This window comes from Lithobates pipiens, unplaced genomic scaffold, assembly GCF_037356315.1.
Source record: "Lithobates pipiens isolate NorthernLeopardFrog02 unplaced genomic scaffold, aLitPip1_a1.2 Scaffold_6, whole genome shotgun sequence".
Classification (NCBI taxonomy): domain Eukaryota; kingdom Metazoa; phylum Chordata; class Amphibia; order Anura; family Ranidae; genus Lithobates; species Lithobates pipiens.
This window is the reverse complement of record NW_027507881.1, coordinates 12293025-12299024: the sequence shown is the minus strand read 5'-3', so window position 1 is coordinate 12299024 and position 6000 is coordinate 12293025.

Here is a 6000-nt window from a genome sequence, read left to right as displayed (position 1 = left end):
AGGCTAATTTAATGCAGATTATGCACCAAGAGTTTAATTATCACCTTAATCAGCCACAGAACCTGTGCAATTAATGTGTATTCAGATTTAAAGGGATGAGGTGGCAACTATTTGTGCCAGACAGTGTTTTCTTTGATGGCCAAAAAGTAAATTTTAAGTTCATCAGACCAGAGCACCGGCCTCCATATATTTTGGGAGTTTCCCACATGCCTATTCACAAACTCAAAATGTGCCATTTTGTTTTTTGCTGAAAGTAATGGTTTTCTTCTGGCCACTCTGCCATAAAGCTCAACTCTATGGAGCATACAGCTTATCGTCATCCTATGTACAGATACTCCAGTGTCTGCTGTGGAACTCTGCAGTTCCTCCAGGGTTACCTTAGGTGTTTGTGCTGCCTCTCCGATTCATGCCCTCCTTGCCCAGTCAGTGCATTTTGCCACTCAAAATCTGCCAGTCTGAACAGTGATCTCCACGTAGCCCCTCAGGGCCGCTGGGGACTTTGCTTGCAACAGAAGGTTGTCCAGGTAGCCTAGAACAGCAATTCCCGCTGGTGCAGCAGCGCCAGAACCGGGGCCAACACTTTGGTGAAGACCCGAGGATTGGAGGCAAGACCAAAGGGTAAGGCTGCAAAACTGATAATGCTCCTCTCCCACAGCAAAACATAGGAACCGCTGGCGCTGTACACAAATCATAATGTGCAGGTAGGTATCCTTGATGTTGATGGAGGCAAGAAAGTCTCCCTGATGAAGTGATGCCACCATGAAGCTAATGGACTGCATTCTGAACTTCCGCACCAGCACATAGCGGTTCAGGGCCTTGAGGTCCAGAATCAGACGTCCGTACCCTTCTTTTTTAGGTTTGAATAAAAGCCCTGGAAACGTTCCGACACTGGAACCGGGAAAATTACCCCTTGGAGCAGCAGGCTTGCCCCACACCCCAGGGGGCTAACAAGCAGTTCGATGCAGATTGGACAGAAAAAATCTGCTTGGGGGACAAGTATGGAACTAGAGTTTTTAACTAATAACTGCAGACCCACTTGTTTATCAGAGAGGTTCATGGGCCCGAAAACCAGCGATGATGTCCCCCCACCCAGACTGCGAGTGAGGGCGCCTCTTCATGCCAAAAGGAGCCTTATCTGGGGGTCTGGAGAAGCCCGCTCTCGGTTTGCCCGATCAGAGTCGCTTGGGACATGAAAGACTGAGCCTGTCCGTGGACCCTGAGAGATAAAAAAAAAAACAAAAAAAAAAAAAAACACCTGTGCCGAGAAGAAAGGGCCACACTTGCGACTTGACTCCTTCCCCTTTGACTGTGGAAAAGAAAAGTACTCTTCCCCTCTGTGGCACTCTTAATGAGATCATCCATAATGGCCCAAAACGATCGCCTTGAAAGGGTAGATCAGCTAGGGCCTTTTTAGAGGCTTGGTCGGCAGTTCAACACTACAGCCACAATACCCTACTGCTGAAACAGATAGTTTATAAAGCAAGAGAGCTGCGTCCAAAGAGGCATCACAGACAAACTGCAGCCCCTGGACCAGTTGATCTGCTAATTCTGTGAAGGCAGGAGGAAACTGGTCTCCTTCCAGGTCACGGCACAACAGCTTTGCCCATTCTGTCAGCGTTTGCGACACCAGAGCAATATCCAAAACCAGCTGAAGCGCCAAACTCGCAATAGAGAACATACTGTGGCTCAGAGACTCTGCCTTCCTGTCAGTCAGGTCTTCAAAGGCCGGAGAGTCCTCAACCGGAACCATAGTGGTTTTGTTCCCCGAGAAACCAGGGGATCCACCAGAGGTAGAGTTGTCCATTTTTTGAGCAGACTCTCCTCAAAAGGGATAACGCACAGCGAAACACTTTTGGATCACAAAGGGGCGTTTTGGACGCTCCCATTCTTTATAGACAAATGTGTCAAAAAGGGAGGGATAAGGGAACACTTTTCTGGCATGAGGCGGCTTGTGAGTGCCAAAGGAGACCGGCACCTCCACCGCAGACGTGGCTGCATCCTCCATTTTTAACGTTTCCCGCACAGAAGCAATCCGTGCATCCACCAGTGCTTTCTCGTGCGCAGCCACTGGGGCAGAGGAATCATACTCACTGTCCGAAAGATCTAGGAGCGCGGCCGCAGACCCCTTAGGGTGGGCCCCTTCCACACCAACCGAGACAGCTGAAACTTCTTGCTAGTTCGCCGCCCAAGAGCCACCTCCACCCGGGACACAAAGGACTCCAGGGCTGCCGTCAGTGTGTCAACAGATGACTGGGACCCAGAGGGACCTGCAGCCTCTGACAGGAGGTCAGGTGGGGAAACATGCCCCTGAGACTCCATAGGAGAAAAAAAAAAAAGCCTCACACCCCCGACACTGGACCAGGACACTCCACCTGCAGAGAGGAAGGCTCCCCCAGACTCCCCACCCCCACCAGCGTAGCGCTTGTTGCCTAAGATATAGACCTACACACACGTGTAGTCCAATGGAGAAGAAAATAGAGGAGTCAGCCGCAGGTTAAAAGGTGGAGCATCCACCTGCCAAAAACACTGTCCTGGACTACACTTGGCCGCCATTACCCGAGTCAAAATCCACCATATCATGGCCACCGAGGTACACAAACATGGCCCCCGGGCCAAAGGAAGTCCCAGGCACTAAGGAAAAGGATGCCGGCTACGACAAAATGGCCATGCTACACGAGATGGCAACAGATGCAGTAAAACCCTGTAGCCTTCCAGGATATGAACAGGAGAGAGAGAGAGAGAGAGAGAGAGAGAGAGAGAGAGAGAGAGAGAGAGAGAGAGAGAGAGTCCAAGCACTGGACTCAGTGCCCCCCCCGGTAAGCACAGCACCTAGGTGGCGCGCACCCCCAGTACTCAACCCCATCCCCCCAGGACCCACTACAGGCACACTACCACATATGGAGAAAAGAGGGGGAGAGAAGGGTTACCAAGGGACCTCCAGGGCCAGGAAAAAAGGGTGCAGGGACAGAGGGGACCCACAGGACCGACCTGGGGAGGAGCCCGCATCTGCCACAAAAACCCCTAAGGGGAGAGGGGGACATTTACACACTGTACCGGGACCAAGCAGGCACCGCTCCAGATAGATCCTCCTCACCCCCGAAGTGGAGGGGCTGTCAGCCATGAGGGACACTGCGACTCGAGCAGAGACCCGGATGTATGCGACCTCGCAAGATGTCCAACTCGCAAGGACAGCCCCTGTCCAGTGGGGCTATGTCGCGGCCGACCTAGCGAGTAGTTGAGGTCTGCACACGCTAGCTGGCCAGACTGGGGAGACCACTGGATCGAATGTCCAGCCCGTTGCCCAGCCCAGCAGTTGATTGTAGATCTCACTGAAAAAACCCAGGAAAATAAAAAAACTACAAAAAAAAAAAAAATAATTGCCAGGACAAGAGATCCCAGCAGGGAACTAGGTCCTTAGTCCTGACTAGACAGAAAAAAAAACTGAAGGCCTATAGCAGAGAGGGGGGTGTATATCACCTAGGACTGCCCATGGGCATAGCAAAGTCTTTTTTCTGCCTAGTGCCCTACACTCCTGTAGGGGGTGATATAACCCTATGGTTCTGAATGAAGATGGCTGTGTGTCAATGAACGAATGAGAAATCTTTTTATGTTTTTATATATTTTTTTTAAAATAATTATATGCAATACGAACATTGCATAAACTTGCTAAATGCCCTATAGCATGTGATGTTCAGCTGTAAAAGTGACTCCCACGGATGACCGACTTTTAAAAGTTCACATAACAGTAATTAGATAATTGGTGTGTTTTTGCTAGTAACAACCATCTTGGATCTGGAGGAGGAAAATCTTCAAACGTTTGAATCGCTGGGCTCAAGCTACGCCCAACAATGATAGAAGGAACATGAAACCAAAATATGGAACGTTAGGATGCCTAATCCCAGGTTAAAAAAATAAATAAAAATGGCGTCACGTTTCTCTTCTAGCCATGGATGCCCAACTTGATAAAAGCATTTTATAATTTTTTTCTATGCATTTTGGATAGAGAAAAGTTAAATTCAGCTTTTATTGCCATCAGTGACCCCCAGTTGGGGACATTTTTCCTAACTCTCTATGACATCAAAAAAGAAATGATGTAACAGGCGTTTTGTACTTATCGTAAATTTTTTTTTTTTTTAGAAACAGAAATTCTTAGACAATTGGGTTACATGCTGCTGCCTACAGGAGATTTGGATATTGGGAAATAAAATAAAAAAGACCTAATCCTCAGACCAGTGCTAGAATCAAAGCCAAGTCACTACCTCAGAGGACATGGAGTTCAAACCAACAGAATCTTTCAGCCACAAAAAAGCAAAAAGGTGTAACATTTAACCAACCAAACAGGGAGAACTTGCCAACAAAAACTGGTCAACAAAGGAAACACTGGGAAGTTTCTCAGTCTCAACGTTTTACTAAATACACAAGAGTAAAATCAGTCTGTATATGCAGTAAAGCATGCTTGTTATACTCATTGTGGAACCTAAGGGGTTAATCCTTTTCATTGAGTAAAGCCTGTTTGATCCTATCTTCTCTGGATCCTTCCCTTCTTCCATAGTGCCCAATCCATCTTCTGATAGAACAGAGCCTTGGGGGCACTCAGCACATTCTTAGGTTGGTTTGGTATTGCTACAGGTTTTTTATAAAAAAATAAATAAAAATTATTTTAGGGGGGGTGCATGTGATCAGCACAGGGCCAATCAGCACTTTCCAGACAGAGGGTCAGGGGTCCTGCAACCTAATAGGGCAGTCAGAGGAGAATGAAAACTCCTCCTACAAACTTTAACTAGACACCTTCTTAGTTTGGTGAGTATTGCTACAGATTTTTTTAAACTTTGGGGGTGGGGGGGTGCATATTATCAGCACAGGGCCAAACAGCACTGTCCAGGCAGAAGGTCAGGGGTCCTGCAACCCAATAGGGCAGTCAGAGGAGAATGAAAACTCCTTCTACAAACTTTAACTAGACACCTTCTTAGTTTGGTGTGTATTGCTACAGATTTTTTTAAACTTTGGGGGGTGGGGGGGGTGCATATTATCAGCACAGGGCCAAACAGCACTGTCCAGGCAGAAGGTCAGGGGTCCCGCACCCTAATAGGACAGTCGGAGGAGAATGAAAACTCCTCCTACAAACCTTTACTAGACACCGAAAGTCACAAGAATGCTATATACTTTGGATAAGAAAAGGTATTTAGCAGTTTATATTTACTAAAATAATTGCATTTCCATGTTCTGTGTACTGCTGGAGACCAGATATAGTGAATGCAGGGTCCTGGGTTTAGTAACAATTTAAAAAGAGATCCTTAGGAATAACTGTCTGTACAAAAGTTCCAGCTGGTCCAGGGCTGACGAAAAGCCTTAAACTTTCAACACTTGGCCTCACAGGAGAAAGGCTCTGAAGGAGCAGGGATGACCAAAGCTGGGTATACATGCTGAGTTTTGTTGAACAAAGAAAACCTTAAAGACCCCTGCATCCACACAATCAATGTGGACAGGGGGATCTCCCCTGCCATGCATTTGTATTCTGACAGCAAATAAGCATTCCACAGTCACAGAGGTCACATAATAGACTGCAACGCTGCACCAGAAAATATGTGCAACCACAGTGTGTGCGGTGCGGCAACTGTGCGTAAATCATGAGTGAGACTTCGGTAACTATCAAAGTGAAATCCAAGCCTCACCAGAAGGTTGGACCACAGTACCGTATGGTACAATCCCCATACAGGATTAACGAATGGCTCACAACTGCCTCATCTCCTTATGGTGGTCACATTTGGTAATCAACCTCCACAAATAGAGAAATCTCTAATAGTGTACATTACCCAAGGCTTTCTGTACGACGAGCAGCATATGTGATAACAACAGCATCAAGAAACTCTGCCTTACACATTTCAACCAAATTGGATATCCTCAGAGCCCCAAGGACATCCTATTTGGACACAACACATAAGCTTCTACAAATGAACTCTACTGAAAGCTTTGGCAAAAAAAAAAAATGTTATAGGATCC